Raw genomic sequence first — 17,097 nt, 5'->3', positions numbered from 1 at the left:
GGTCGTGCGTGCTGGAGCGGCAGGTACGGGCAGTTGGAGTCAGTAGTGGATTAGCAGCAACGGGAGCAGCATCAACAAGAGCAGCAGTATCTGTGTCGACGGCGACGGTTGTGTATCGTTAGCGCACGCGAGAAACGGGGAAAAAAGATCGAGCTAGGCGTGCGTGCGTGCGAAGAAGACTTAAGAGAAACGATCAAGAGAGAGAGAGAGAGAAAGAGAGAGGTATGACCGAGCGTACGTCGTCGACGGTGGGCATCGTCGCACGGGTAAATAACGGGGCCGTCGTCGTTGCTGAATAACCGGAGGAGCTCGAGACGAGGTGGGGCGAGGACGAAGAAGAAGAAGAGAAGGAGAAGGAGGAAGACGAGGTTGTTGTTGTTCCGGATGCGAACGCTGGCTATTCCACGGAATATGTACGCCGCGGAGGTGGGCGAGGGCCGTGCGAAAAAGTGGCGAAAACTGTGAGAGAGGTGCAGCAGTGCCTCCACGTCGGTGGCAGTGGCGGCGGTGGTGTTGGTAGTAGTGGTGCTGCTGGTGTGTGGTGGTCGTGGTGGTGGTGGTGGCGGTGGCGGCGTCAGTGTGGCATTGCTGGTGCTCCGTCGGTGTGATACGCGAGCGTGTATCGGTGGGACACGCACTTCGCCGGGGCCGTGGTTTCTTGGTCTCTCTCTCCTTCCCGTTGCCCTCGGTCTCTGGCCGTCTCCCTCCCTCTCGCGCCCCTCTATTCACCGCGACTATCCACCTCTCTGTCGGTCGCACGGAGGCCATCGTACCGAAACCGACCGAGCCAGGCCAGCCACTACGCAAGATGGCTGTGTGTCGCTAACGAGAGGCCGACAAACCAGACGGGGAAAAGACAACCCGGGGATAAACGGAACATGCTGCTACGTGAACGTCGGGCCCGTCCCTGAAGAGAGAGACACTGGCCAAGAAGCGAGAGGTAAGTTTGCGTTTTACTTTGTCCCGTTAACTCCAAAAAAACACCATCACATCCCTCCGTTGTCCGTCGGAGCGCTTCGCTTTGTTTCGGTTCTCTCGCTCTCTGTTCTCTCGTTCTTCGCTCTGGCCCCCCTGTAAACCATCGCTCTCTCGTACACCGAAAGACGACGCCTTCGCGAAACTTTCGGCAAAATTCCACGGTTGACAGCTCGCCGAACGTTCGGTCCTGTTCGCGCGACACCCTCGAGCACATCGGAGACGGTGGACTCTACCGTCCACCGCGCACCGATCGTGTTGTAATGTATTTTCTGAACGTAGATCGTGTAAACAGGAACAGTGAATACAAGGGAACCTTTTTCTAGGACGTCGCACACGATCGTCGCGTGTTTCCACGTAGAAACCGTCCCCTCGTACAGAGACACGATCGTCGTGCGCGTCGTCGCGCCGTGCCGTCGACGTTCGTTTACTCGCGATTTAACGACGTTCACGAAGTGACAGTTCACGGTTTTGCTCCCGAGCTGCTCCCAAAGCGACGTTCCGAAAACCGTGCACGGGGCCCGTCGAATCGAAGACACGAAACGGGAACATCTGTTGCCGAAAGGCTCGACGCGGCGAACCTAACCTCAAAACTGTCGCTCGCGCGTACCAGTACGTTCGTCTCCCGTCGATCCGTCCACTCACCGACGAAACAGGCATGTTGGGATTTAGCAATCTAGTTGTTTATATGTGAAAAGGGATTTTTAAAAAAGTTGGCGTTAAAAATTAAAATACTTCTTGCGATCTGTCTATGAATATTATCCACGTTCGTGTAAAATTGTAAAGGGAAAGTTGGTTATCACACACTCTGTTTACAAATTGAATATATCAGGTATCTGCGAATAACTTTTGTGATTAGAAATAGGTACAGAATCATTCTTGATGATTGTACTTCTCTGATTTTGTGCCTATTTATAATTGCAAATTATTTCTCTGAACACCTTGTATATTCAATTGCTGAACAGAGGGTGAGTTTTCAAGATGCTTCTCTAACAGGTCCAATTTCATAGCTACATTTGGACCCCTAATAGTTATATATTTACTTGTATATATCTTTTTGAAAGATTGCTACTATCTTTAATTCACGTTTTCTCTGATTTTATAGTAAATGTACATTGTAATTTCTTTCTTTGAAAGAAGGCATGGGAAATACACTGTGTGTCATAATAGGTGTCCACCTCACTCCTACTACTTTAGGCTTGCAACATAGGAGAGATGTGGACAGTTATTCTGACAATCGGTGTGTCAGGTTTCTTGTTTCAGAAAACTGGTTACAAATGTTAATAAGGATGTGGACATGATATAATGTTACTTGTTGGATTACATATGAAGATTACAGGTGTTACTTCAAAGTTACATGAGAGATACAGTTGTCGGTTTTAGTTTAGGTATAACTTCATTATTTCATATATGTTGGTACATTAATTGATTCATTTAATGAATTTCTGGAACACGTTTGTGTGTTTCACCCCCATAAATAGGTCTGAAAAGGATTTACTCTTTGAATAATTGAATTTCTTCATCTCCATGGCTTATTGTTTTCGGCTTCTAAAAAGTCTGAAAAATTCTAAAATACTCCTCGAAGACTGCAGATCTTTATGCAAAGTAAACATTGCCTGCCTCAATTGCCAGAAATGAATATTAAACAGGAATCTGCTTTTTCTAAACTTTAATAAATTAGGTAGGATACAACATTCAAGTTCTCCTGAAATTCCGACTAGTGCATATTTCACGCACTCATTCGATTCGTAAATGCATAAAATCCTCAGTCTACTTATCGCAGTCTCTAATTTAACACAAGCGAGAAACACGTTCGAAGCGACTCCAGTAAAACGTAACAAACCTATTTGCAATAAAAATAAAACTCCGACCCAGAGTTTCGAGGAAACGCGAATTTACTCGGAACTTAGCGATCTATTGTGCCAAACGGGAGACCAGAAATGTTTGTTTTCTACTACTTCGTCGTTTCGACAGATAAATCAAGTTTTGTTTTTCCAAAAGACACAGCTCGCACCGGAAACGTGATATCGTGAAAGCAGAAGTCTTGGACTGTCGTGACTACGCGTTCGAACCTAATAAACAACTTTCATCGCGAACTGCTGCTCGGCTTTTCTAATTCCTGTCGCGGCCTGTTCGAATCTCCTTCTGCCGACGGAACCTACGAGAATTTTTCCCGAGATCCGATGGAAAACGTTTGCGGGAAATTAAAGACGTTGCGCGTGACGAGGAACATCTGTCTGTGAACCACGTCGACGCCAGTTGGAGCTGGCCGTCGCATTACAAAACGTTTCTCGATCGCGATATTTCCGTTTCTCCCCGTCGGACTCTGTAGCTCGGATCGTGGACACGACGCGCTGCTGCTGTGTTATAACGCGAAGAGACGGCTCTCCGTTCCGTCGGCTTCGTCGGCGATTAATGTGCGCACAAGCTCGCCTGGAAACTTTCCATCCAGCTCGGCGCGCGCTCGTTCGAACGACGCGGTGCCATTTCTCGAAAAGCTGCTCGTCATTCAGAATTGCAAACGATCCTCCCCAAAATTGGTATTACAACTGCGCTGGAGGATCTAATATCATTGGCATAATCTTCGTTTTTAACCCCGGTTTTTGCGGAAGTTGATTAAATTGCGGTATTAGGACGTCGATTGATTTCTACCGATTTTAAGGAAATCTGCGACGTTTAATAATAATTTTACACATAAAATCCCACAGGGCACATAACTTCATGTCAACGACCCTGCCACAGCATGAATTTCGACGAATAACATTTTTGTTTTCCTTCCATTTTATTAATTCGTGACCAAGATATATAACATATTTGAAAAATAAATTGCAAGGATAAATTCAGAGATGTTACACTACATATACTTCTATGGAAAATGTACGATCACAGCACTTACTTGGATAGTAAAATGCTCCACGTATGAATTGGTTTAAGATAAACTTTCCTCGACGCTTTAAACGTGCCCAATTCGTAAGACACAGACGTTAACTGTATATCGGCCAGCAATTACTATATTTAAGAAACTTTACTACATTTGTTGCATAGATAAACAACAAATTTTCTACACTAGAAAAAAGCTGTTTGATTCTTAGAAAATTGTATTTTGGCCAACTTTTCGCACCGAGCGCCGCACAAATGATTCGTGCCGCTCGGTCCATAAACGGGTGCGTTTCGAACGGCACGAATTATTTCCGCACCTGATCGCTCGCCAACGTAAAAACTTCGGTACAATCGCATGATGTCGTCGTAAATTACTTTCGCGGCTGCTAATAACAGGATTCCGGGAAAATATCGCGGGTTTCGGAGTGGCAAGATAGAGAGAGAAAACACCGTAGGAAACAGTCTGAAGTAATATTCGACTCGGTTGTTTTTTCATTTTTGCTTTATCGGCGATCGCGTTCGTATCTGAAAGATAAATGATCTCCTGAGGGTAAGGAAACATATTTACGACAGTGTTCGGAGAAGTTTTCGATGTATGATATGTTTTCTTTTTTTTTTTCTTTTTGAATGACATATCCAGGTACACGCGTCTGGCGTCTTCGAGCGACGTTCAGTTGAAACGGTACTACATTAAAAGTGGATAATTTCTAGGTCGTTTGCAACCGAAACCGGTGAACGTAATCGCTAAAAATACTAGCGATAAATTTTGGACCAGTCGCATAAGAGAACTTCGTTAGAAAGCGACTGTTGTTCAGTGCCGCTTTCTATAGCTTCGGGAACGTTCAAGGGCTTTTAATGTTTCATTATAATTACTATAGGCTCCCTGCTACTCTTTACTTAAACATAGTAATGTGTAGTCGCCGACGTAGTTGCAAAAGTTTATTTTTGTTCTGTTCAGTGGGCAGGAGAATTTAATTTGTACTGTGCGGATGCATTCTGTAATCATTTTTCAGTGTTTGGTAGTGTATCTAAAGATTCTTCTGGCTAAACATTATTAATATGCGCGACTTTTATTATCAACTGGTTTTGGATGATTATTCATCTTCAACTTCTTCTGCGGCGTAGGAACTTTGCAAAACAATTTCTTATTCAGAAAAAGGCACTTTAAAATATTCTCTTCCGCACATATATTTACATTCAATTTATTTTAGAGTACTCCAGAGCGTATTCACGTGTACGTCGTGCATATATTCAATTAAAAACATTTTGAAGCCACAGGGAATGAATAAACACAGTTGTAAAAATTAATAATAGTGGCTCAGGTTATAGCAGATTAAATATTCTCTTCAAGAACGAATTGATAGTTTTCGAAGAATAACTTCGGATTTTTTAGAGGATTCTGTCCGTCAAGGGACGAGTACAATGCAGCTCGGTAGCGTTTTCGAGCAAATAATGCAAAAAAAATTCGTTAAAAAGTAAAACCTTGAAGTGCTTCGTCAAAATGTCACTTCAACCCCTGGCCGGGTGGTTCGGGGTGGGTACTCGGGGGTTGGTTTCGGTGTTTCGTTAGTCCAGCCGCATTACCATCCACCGATACTCCGACAGTGTCCATTTTTCTTCGGTAAAAGGTATTGTCACCGTTACGAATGATATTTTTCGTTGGTAGTGCCCCTGGCACTCGTTGGGAAATTGTGTGTATCGGTGTGCACCAGGAATAAAAAAGACCCGGTAAGCACTGGCCGGGACTCGCACCTGAAATTGCAATTGCACTTGATCGACTGTTAGGGCTGCCGAGAGAGCGTTTCGCGCAACTCGGTCGTCCTCGAATTACGCTTCGATCACAGAACTAGGAACGGGGATTCGCTTAGACCTTGCGGGGAATGGTCCTGGATTCGATTTGCACCAAATATCGTCGCCCATACTACGATAATTACACTGCGATTGTTTGCGTGTTTATTGCTCGCGAGCCGTGTCCTGCAAAATACGCGAAACTAGATACATTGAAACTTAATCGCGCCCCTCATTCGATAACGAAACAAAACCCCTTCCTGTGATGCTCTGGCCGAGAATCTGCATTATATCGCAAACATGTGCACAATTTACTTGCTCTGGATCGAAATGGGACGGGATTTGTTTTATAATCAGCAGCTTGCGGATCATTGTTCAGGATCAATGTCTTCTGGAGTCGAAATTCATTTCTTCTTCGATGAACCATAACAGGTTCACCGGAATGTAACAATATTTTTAAATTCTTCTATTGTGTTTGTTGCTTTATATTTTACGGTTTCGTTTGTCGTTACGGACACTTAAAATCCGCAGTTTGATAATGATCGTAGACACTTAACCTTCGGAATAAATGTGGGTATACAGCTAACATGGAATTCCACTTTTCGTAGCATGTTTTTTAACGATAAAGTAATATAAACAAGCAGAGTTGCGAAAGATTTTATAAGGACAGGGGTTGACACCCCTAACGTCGGGTGAATTAATATTGCGTCCGAATCTAACGCTTGTGCCGAGTATAATGGACGTAGCTTGCATAAAATCAATCTAGTAAGTGAACATATTATCTGCAAATTTTTGTCCGCTATCTTTTGACAATAAAGCATGACGTCGAATATGCAATTTACGCAATCTGTACGGACCGTTTAACGCGTCCATTCTTGAATTATTTCGAGCAGCGATGAAAGGGATCGTGGAAAGTATTATAGGTAGATTGCCGAGACTTCCGACGATTTAATTATTGCGCGAGCCGAGCCAATTAGTTAATTAAGTAGCCGCGTCTACCACAGAACACAATAATGTTAACGCGTCGGCTATAAAACGAATTTTGTTTGCTTTGCCGATTTGTACATCAAAGTAGAACGTATTGATCACTGGCATATAGTAGTAAAATATTGCATAACGCGGTTAAAACTGACTATACGTACTGGAACCCACAATGTGTTCATCTGACTGGTGACCATCGGTGCGTCATAATAGACTCGAAATACGTTGCGAATATTCAAGCAGCGCAATTTTTCATTGTTATCTGCCGTCTGGACGACGATCGTTCGCAAGTAGCAATTTTAACAATTTTCCAGCCGATCGAGCCGATCAATGTTCATTCTAATCTCAATCTCTTGGCCGTCGAATGCGAGATTAATTAATCCATTGTACACAGTATGTACGATCTACTTTGTGCCTTTGGAAGTGTTATGGCTGCATTCGATTGAAATAATTTCTGGGAAATACGTCAGAAGTCAACGTGGTTTTCTTGGTGATTTAGTTTGATCGGGATTTAGGGGATTTAGGGATTTAGTCAATCTTGTAGTAGATAACTACATTTATGACGATTTTTTTTTATTATGGCGATTTCATGACGATTGTCTAATAATAGCTGGATAACATAAACGTGATAAAATTTAGCAAGAGTGAACATTATTTCCTAGTAAATAAAACGAGAATTCAATAGAATAAATTTGTGACAAAATTCGGTTAAAATACACTGAGGATTCAACAGAATAAATTTCTAATAAAATCTTAGTTAAGCTAAAATTGAAACTGTTCCTAATAAATAAATGAGGACCTGACTAGAATAAATTTCTAGTAAGATCTGGCTAAGCTTGTAAAATGTTGTAGTAAATGCAGAATTTAACGAGACCAATTTCTAGTAGAATTCAGTTAAGCTACACTCGGCGCAATTTAGTAAGATTGAAAAATTTTCGAGTAAATACGCAACTCATCAGGACAAATTGCTAGGAAAAAACGAATGGGGACGAATTGCTTTGGTAAAATCTGCTTAACCCGAAGCTCGCTAAAATTTCGAAAGCTTGAAAAATTTTCCAGTAAATAGAGAACTTAGCAGGGTAAATTTCTATCGAAGTTTCCATTGGTTAATCCGTCTTTAGGCCGTAGCACAAATTTGCACTGGGACTTTGGGGCCGAGAAACGGTCACGAAACGTCTCGGACAATCTTCTTAAGCGGAAACGTGGAAACTTCGTCGATCCCCGAAACAAATTGGCTCGATAAGGAAACGACCCGACGCGGCGGTGTTTGCAGACAGATAGAGGACCTCCTCGTCCGGGGCCAACGTGGATATCGTAGCGACTTTTTCGAATGCATCAGTCGCGAGGAGAACGGGAACTGGGAATTGTACATATTTTGCCGCGCTAGTCGAGTTCTCGCGACTGAGCAACAAGGTTGCTCGGTTACCGTAGAAAAACGAGAGGCTTCGAGTAACAAGAGCGGGAATCATTTTTCAAGGAATCCAATCGTTCGCGTCGCGAGAGAACTTTCTCCTATTAAAGTGATTGTATCAACAATGCTTCTTAACGAGTCGGGTTGTTGCTCGGGTCGGCGATCATGCGAAATGGTTGCTTGATTAAATTTCATTCGTACGTAATCGCCGCGACAATATAATCGCTAATTAATCGACGCTCGATCGATGGTCGTTAGAAATTCCGAGACCGTCGACATCGCTGGGATTCATTAGAAAACAATCGACGGAGCCTTGCAAAAAAATATTTTCGAACGATTGTTCAACTTTCCTTTTGTTGCTTCGAACCGTAGATAGAGACATTCGAACAGCAAGCTGCGGTTGAAATATTTATAATTCAGCTTATTGGATTGAATATTTGTTGCCTCAAACCGTAGACATAGAAATTTAAACTGGGAAATACGGTGGAAATATGTATAATTACTAGACTGCGGATTTTATGCATTTATGAAAAAAATGAGTACGTGAGATTTGAAACAGTGATTACAAAAAATTGAAGATACGGTATATTGTGTTTAACTATAGAAAATTTTTGAAGGAAGGAAGATATTTTTATTTGGCACTTGTTTCCTAAAATGGATAAAGACAATTTGTATTTTGCATAAAGATCCGCAGTCTAGTAATTACACTGTGAATCTTTAGGCATTTATGACAAAATTTAAGATATAGAAAAATATTAAAAGGTTTTAAGAATACTTATACCTACACTGCCTTTAATACTTCTCTTTGGCTCCTGTCTCTTGCAATCAATGCAGATAATTTTCATTTTGCATAAAGATCCGCCGTCTATTTGTAATTCAACTTTCTACTGCGTCTCTTCAGATTACGAATTTGTTGCTTCATAGATACAGAAATTCAAACAGCGAGTGGAAATGTTTCTAATTCAACTTTCTATGCGCGTCTTCGGTTTACGGATGCAGAAAACGAAAAAACCACGGGAGAAATTTTGTCTTGTTCACCCGTATTTGTTGCGAGCGGAATTTATGCGCATCTCTGGCTCGTTCTACGGCACGTTTCTCTGCTTTGACGAGCTTAGCCGAAGTTCTGTGAAAGTCTCGCTCCATTTAAACACAATAAAACAGCGATCCGCACGCGACTGCGTGGCCGAGGGCCCTCGCAACAGAAACTGGTTCGCCTCTCACTCCAAAAACAACGCTGATCCTTCAAGTATTTGAAATTATAGAGAGGCATAGTCGAATTGCTGTTTATTCCATTAATCGGGCGAAGACGAGTTAATTCGTCGACGAGTACTCCACTTGATCTGGGTGACTTTCATTCTCTTATCACTTTTATCTGTAACTTCTATTCTCAGCTATCACGGTATCTGCGCCCGCCGTAAACTTCGTTCTGTTTACTGCTGAATCTTCGCTTCACCTCTCCTACCATTTTGAACAGCGCGTTTATGGCCCGAAAATCGCAGGATTAAGATACTAACAATCACTTTTCATCCTGTTCGATCAGATTTTTGATCCGAAGTAATTTGTATGGTACCCTAAATATAAATATTACTCGTTCCTTTTAACACTAAACCCACCGACACTTCTTGTATACCTGTTCCTACCGTGCGTGGTCGAAATGACCGGTCCTTAAAACAAGTTATTGTTAATACATTAAACGTGGATAATAGTCAATTTGTTGCTGAATGAATTAGTAGATGAACAACTTCCATAAAATGACGATACAAATTTATTTTCATATAATTTCAATTATACAAAAAATACTGCGATGCTCCCTCCTCGACTTGTACTGTGTCGTCCACCTTTGCGGTTTGGATGCATTTGCCATGAAACAGTATTATCAACCAGGCACATGCGCAATTTGATAGCGTCTCATTCGATAAGGCGGCTCATCTATTTTGAGTTGTCCAGGTCACATTGAGAATAGCCTTTCTTTTATACTGATTGTTTGTCCGACCGCGGGAGGTAGGACAAGATACATATATTTCTTGGAAAGAAAAAATAAAACGAGAAATAAATACTGACAAATACTTTGTATACATACTTTAAGAAAAGTCGTAATGATAAATAGCGATGTGATAATGTATGTACGAAATTGTACGCAGAAGTTTGAAAACGTCAATTTGACCGGCTGTGGTAGGTTTAGTGTTAATTAATGCATTCGAAAGTTTGTAGTTGCAGTGAAAACAACTACCTAATTACTGTGAGTTTACCAATTACTGTGCCTATATTAATTACACTTATTTTTAAAGCGTAATGAATATTAAAAAATGAGATACAGTGATTTCTCTATATATGTCGCCAAGGCCTGGATGATAAACGACGCGGAATTATCCCCACTACCGCGGGGTATACCCCGTGAGGGCCCACGAAGCTCGAGAAGCCAATGATTGTATGTATGTCGGTGCAGAGATCCGATTTTACACTTGAACTCACTATCAAAATGATTTTCTTTGTTGCAATCTTAGAATTGACCAATAATTCAGTACATGCCGTAGACGCAGACGCTGCATCTTTGGCTGACGGGGATAAATAACAAATGACGCAATTGGTTGCGTTAATGGATTAAATAAAAATTGCTTTTTAACGTTATCATTATTCAATCATTAGAGCAAATACATATGGAGGGAACGATAAATGAGAGAGAGAGAGTAGGTTGTACCTGATTTACATCTCGCAGTGAATTAGTATGACTAATAACGGCACGTATATTTCTTCTTTGAGATATATAGTCATAATTATATCATCAATCATATTCAACTTAAATGAGTGTAACTACATTAAACGCCTATTTTAAGTCGTATATGTCCTCCCTGACATGTAGCAAAATTGTTCTAAAGTTCTACTTTTTTGGATAATTCAATTTATTTATAAAATTACGTATTATTTGACAAATAGTAAATTACTCTAGATTTCTACTTTCCTGGATAATTATCGATTGATTTATATTCGAGGCATGCAAATGTATACCGCGAAATCCCGAAGTCTAATGACGGTAATTAACACTGAACTGCGCAGAAAATGTTGGTCAACGTTATAGACTTCAGGTTTTCGTAAAATGAAGGTTGTCTGCGTTATTTTCAAGACACTGGAGCCACATAGACACTTCTGCCGTCAATAATTTTATTGAACGTACTAAAACACTTTAGGTATTAAACTCTCATTACATTCTCAAGTCGTATGGTCCAAGTAGAATGCTACTGTTCTATAAATTTTCATTCAGGCAGTGCCGCCAGATCGAGACTTGTTGCCCCACCCTAATTTCCCCTTCTACCGCGCTATTCCCCAATAGGGGAATTTCACCATCTGCCGCGCTATTCCCTCTCCCTGGGGGAGAGAGGGTAACTTTTTCCCCTCAATTCGTGGCCCCCTCCCCTCAACTGGTGCTACTGGATGCATGGTGATTCGATCTGGCTGCTATAGCTTTGTAAATTTTTTTTTTTGGAAACACCGAAAGAAAAATGTCCTTTCTGAAAATACATGGGGCTACGACCTATCTGCTCTACAAATTTTCTTTCAGGTCACACCAGTGTCTTTCAATTTAAGAAGAGAAACGACAGTAAAGAACGTGTTCGAATTACCCGCTGCTCTATAAATTTTCTCACAGGAAATTAGTCGAGTCTTCGGTCATCGTAGCGCTGAAATAAGTCGTAGGTGTCATCAAATGCCTCGAGCTCGCAGGAAACCGGAAAACATTTCTCGCGGACGCATCGCGAAAGCAATTTCGAGTCGTGGGCGGGGAAAAAAAGGGATAGCCCGGGAATCGAATCGTTTTCCCGCGGAACTGCGATTCAAAATCCAATTGGCTTGATCGGAATCCCCGAAGCCACGTCGTGCGCGCGCGTGTTCGCCTTCTATCGATCGCCGTTCTATATTTTCGCGACTGATTATCGTTTTCTAATTACTGGCCGGCGTCTGGCGGTCCGCGTGCACCGCGGAGAATAATCGGAAGCGTTCGGGCAGCCCGCTTTTATCTCCGGCTCTTCTTGAATCTCGCAGAAGAATTAGGCATGTTCGATGACGACTCGACTCTTCGGACAATCGATTCTCTTGGTTAACCCTCCGACGCGACGACGGGGTCCGGGTCTGGTTGGACCCAGAGTTTCGAAATCGTTATACGATTGCTCAGTTTCGACAGTAATCAACATGCTAAACGAACAGCTGCTGCGTTAGGGATAATAAAAAGAGAGTAAGGTGTCTGCAAGAGGTATTTACCGTCGAAAGTATGTTTTAAAAAATTTATAAATGCAGCAGCGAATAGTCGCGCGAGAGAGATTTTTTAAGAGAATCGATTCGAGATCGATTTTTTTTTAGGTGAGTCCCTATTCCGAATCCGTTTGGCCTTCCAAGTGGCCTTTCTTGTCTCTAAACCTTGCTTCATGACTCGACACGCGCGGACTTTTTCAGAAGGACACGTCGCTCGGATCCGTTGCCGCATTTTTAAGCGACTTCTCTCTCGCTCTCCCGTTCTCTCCGTCTTTATTTTAACACGTCCGCGTATTAATACACTGCTGTATATTTTTGATATCCTCGGCGCTTCGTGTTTTTCCACGGGAAACGCTGTAACCTGATTTTCTGCTTACCAGCTGCTCGCGACGGATTTTGTCGGAGTCGGAGAGGATCTTCAGAAAAAATTTGCATATGTTTCAGAGGATGTTGAATGCGAGTGGAATTTTTCGTGCTGCGGAAATTATTCCTGATTAATGTACAGGGTGGTCCAAAAGTCACTTGACTACTTTAAAATAGTCTCCAACTCGTGTATTTTGTAAGAATTCACATTTACTCGTTTATATTCCTTGTAACTGTACAAGGTAACCCAAATTCCTCGGACTATTTTGAAACGGTATAATCTCGTTATTTTTTTTTTGAAAATTCTAGTTTGAAGTGGTTTAACGATTTTTGGACCTCTCTGTGGTAGAATCGACACTGATAAAAGATGCAGTTTTTTTTTGTTGGAATGTAAAGATTTATATGCGTCGTAAATTCGAGGTCCCACAGGTTACCAATTAATTTTTCCATTCATTACGGAGACTCGACTCGTTGTTTTAATCGATAAAAAATTTTGTCGTAGAGGCTAGAAGGTCAGCCTTCGATTCTTAAAATCACAGTAACCTTCACTTGTTTATAATAATTTTGCCTCCTGGTGAATACTTTTTACTTGCATCTCTTTTTTTCTAAATGTTGCAATTGTATAGACGAAGAGTACAGCAACATTAATAGAAAACTCAGTTCACCGTGAATCTATTACGATCTTCTCCAAGGAAATAGATTTCCGTCCGGTTGTCCAATCTTAACCCATTAAAATGTATAACTTTCTTCACCGTATATGTATTCAGGGTTTATAACAGTTCCCGGGTCCCCGAAAGACGAACGAGCGAAAGAAACTGCATTTCGTTCGGCACGATTTTGATAAATAGAGAGGTATTCGATCTCGCTTTCAAAGTTCAGGCTCCAAGATATCGCCGCAGATTTCATAAAAACGCTACAGAAAGTCGTAAACAATGCCGGCGACCCATTGTGCGGCTAGAATCGCTGGAGCACTGTATTTGCAGCGAGCAATTCCTTTCTCCTCTCACTCGAAATAATCGAAGCAGCAAGTTTCCGCGGGACGAATCGGAGAATGATTGAAAAACAAAGCACCGCCGGTTACCACGGACTATTTTCTTGTGCTCGAGATCGATCTTGGGACTGTTTAATCTGTAATTGTTCACAAACTCTTTCACAACAATTTTTTGTTTAGGCTTCGTTTCTCTTATTCAAATTCTTCGTTTGAGTAAATCAATTTTCACTAGGACTTACATTGGCTGCTATGGAAATCAAGTAATATTTTCCTAGTGTAAATTATAATTTTCTAGTTTTAATCCCGATTCGGTGGAAGATTATTGGGACTGATACGTTAATTACCACGTCGGTCACACGTGGGTGACGCTAATTGTGTTTTACCAGCTTTGGAGATTCATGTTCGTCATGATACATTCGAATACAGGGTTTACTCGATATGTGTCCAAAGCACGGGTCTAGCCACGGACATGTATCGGCCAGGAGATATTATTCTTTGATCCACGCGATTTCTCGATGCACGGGGTATATGTACCCCGCAGTGGGGATAGTTCTGGGACTTCTAGCGGCTAGGCATTTCGGACATGTATAGGGTAACCATTGTACACCGAATTTTATTAGGATTTTTAGCATGAGGAAGGATTAAAGCAGCGTCCTCTGTGATAAATTTTAACTTTCTAATTTCTGTCTTTTGAGATGAATATTTGTCATTTGACGTGTCGAAGGAGCAAACTAACAATCAAACACTCGAACTTCCACCGTGCCATAGAAGAAATCACATGCGGTCGGAAGAGCCGAAACAGGATCGCTCGAAGGTCCCGTTTCATTTAGTTTCGTGCATCTGCTTGCACAAAACGGCGTGCGTTGGTTTCCGAAACTTGCTTAAATTACACGTAGGCCGCGTTCGATTTCCCCCATAGAAATCGCTCTTGGAATGTTGCGAGTTCTACCTGAGCGATCCGATAATTTAAGACGCATTTTCGGTTAGTACGGCCGGGCGCATAAAGAAACAGATTCATGGTCGTGGGGCCTCAGGATCGTGCTGGCGGGTAGTCTGAACATGTCGAGTCATAAAAGAACGGCGTATCCCCTTACTGAAAGCTGTTCGCGAGGGAGAAGAAAGGATCAAGCCGGATCCAATCGTCGTCCGAGAACTGGAGACCCACCGAGAGGATCCACCAATTGAGAGATCCGGACCTCTCCCGTGGACTTTTCCTTCTTCTAATCCCCGGGATTCGAAAAAAATAAAGATGGCCGACGAGAGCAGCGTGGTTTTCGAGGGTCGAAAAAGGGACCCGGAAAAGGGGGGAGGTCGTGTGTCTAGGCTTGCCTGTTCCAGTTCGTCGGGCAACGGCGATTCGTTCGTTGCCCGACGGAAACGAACGGTCCGCAAAAATGTTTCGCCCGCTGGAACTTTCCACGCTCCGCGGCCTCCCGCTTCGCCAATAAGCTCTCCGCCACGGAATATACTGGGCTGCACGGAAAGTTCGCGACCATTTCTCACCGGCAACTTTCGAATTGGCCCGAATGAATTGTCCGGGAACAATGTTTCTCGCTCTGAATGTCCCCCCTGTTTTCCTGCTTTTTTGGGGAAACCAGTCGTTACTTCCAACTGCGAATTTTTCTGCAATTTTTTCATACTTGAGTAAGATGCTTCTCAAGAGTGTGGATCGATGACAATTTTGTTAGACTTCTTATGGAAACCAGAAGATAACAATTGCATGAATTTTTGTTCATGCAAGCTCGAAAATTTGTACAACAATTTTAATCGACTTGTTATGTAGTGGCATTTCTGTGATCATTGTGGTTTGGACTTTCTTCCGAACTAAATGTAGAGCACACTATTAACCCCTTGTATAGTCTACTAAAAATAATAAAAATAATGAAAGCGTCCAAAAACATGGAGAAACGGTTCAAATAGAATATAGGGCTTGTTTTACCTAAAAATTTAGCCATCAGAGCGCATTATTAACTGTAACTAAAATTCTAGACTATACACAAAAAAGAAACAAATAGTAGAAATGCTCGTGTCCAAAATCACGGAGAAATAATTGAAATAAAATATAGGGCTTGTTTTACCTAAAATTTAGCCACCAGAGCGCATTATTAACTGTAACTAAAATTCTAGACTATACACAAAAAAGAAACAAATAGTAGAAATGCTCGTGTCCAAAATCACGGAGAAATAATCCCAATATAATATAGGGCTTGTTTTACCTAAAATTTAGCCATCAGAGCGCATTATTAACTGTAACTAAAATTCTAGACTATACACAAAAAAGAAACAAATAGTAGAAATGCTCGTGTCCAAAATCACGGAGAAATAATTGAAATAAAATATAGGGCTTGTTTTACCTAAAATTTAGCCACCAGAGCGCATTATTAACTGTAACTAAAATTCTAGACTATACACAAAAAAGAAACAAATAGTAGAAATGCTCGTGTCCAAAATCACGGAGAAATAATCCCAATATAATATAGGGCTTGTTTTACCTAAAATTTAGCCATCAGAGCGCATTATTAACTGTAACTAAAATTCTAGACTATACACAAAAAAGAAACAAATAGTAGAAATGCTCGTGTCCAAAATCACGGAGAAATAATTGAAATAAAATATAGGGCTTGTTTTACCTAAAATTTAGCCACCAGAGCGCATTATTAACTGTAACTAAAATTCTAGACTATACACAAAAAAGAAACAAATAGTAGAAATGCTCGTGTCCAAAATCACGGAGAAATAATCCCAATATAATATAGGGCTTGTTTTACCTAAAATTTAGCCATCAGAGCGCGCTATTAACTTTAACTAAAGTTCTAGGCTATACAAAAAAAAAAAAAAGAAAAAAAAATCGAAATGCTATTGTCCAATATCATGGAGAAATAATAAAAATAGAATATAGTGCTTGTTTTACCTAAAAATTTAGGTACCAAAGCGCACCATTAACCTAGTCACTACTACAGTGTACGAGGAACCGTAAAAATACTGAAAGCGTCCAAAAACATGCGGAAATGATTAAAAAAGAAGTGTAAGGCTTCTTTTACCCAAGTACCACTAACAGACGGTTTTACAGTGCACGAAAAATGGCGGAATCGTCGAGGAACTTTGCGCAGCAGTCTCAATTAAATATACAGAGGCGCCGATCTCAAAAATCAGCACGAACTTTCCGAACGATCCCGATAGTTTCGTTTCCGGGAGAAAGCTCCGGCACGGTTCGTCTTCTGCTGATCCAATTACTGGTCGATCCATCCTCCACCCCGGGAGATCGTTCTTCTTGCGAGAACGTATTCGTTCGAGCCGTGCTCTCGTCCCAGTGAAATCAGCTCTGTTTGATTCCGCGGGCACACTTGTACACACATACACACGAACACGGGTTCGTTTCCGCACGCGGAGGAAACGCGATCCTAAAATCAGGCAGACGTTATCCGTGGGATAGGATTATTGTAGGACCTCTTGTTAGCTTGCTTGT

At 41.6% G+C, this 17,097-nt stretch overlaps 1 protein-coding gene across 13 annotated transcripts in view; it reads left to right on the top strand.

Moving 5' to 3' along the window:
* Nucleotides 1–800: 800 nt before the first annotated feature.
* The window catches only part of Hipk (Homeodomain interacting protein kinase), a 76,957-nt gene continuing 60,660 nt past the window's right edge, over nt 801–17,097 (top strand). For 12 of the 13 annotated variants that reach the window (XR_013081955.1, XR_013081956.1, XM_076785100.1 and 9 more), the window contains exon 1: nt 801–940. The gene's annotated coding sequence lies outside the window, so the exon portion shown is untranslated. The remainder of the gene's footprint in view (nt 941–17,097) is intronic. The other variant, XM_076785092.1, reaches the window with a different exon arrangement.

The sequence above is a fragment of the Halictus rubicundus genome, chromosome 3, assembly GCF_050948215.1.
Source record: "Halictus rubicundus isolate RS-2024b chromosome 3, iyHalRubi1_principal, whole genome shotgun sequence".
Classification (NCBI taxonomy): domain Eukaryota; kingdom Metazoa; phylum Arthropoda; class Insecta; order Hymenoptera; family Halictidae; genus Halictus; species Halictus rubicundus.
This window is presented reverse-complemented; position numbering and strand designations above follow the sequence as displayed.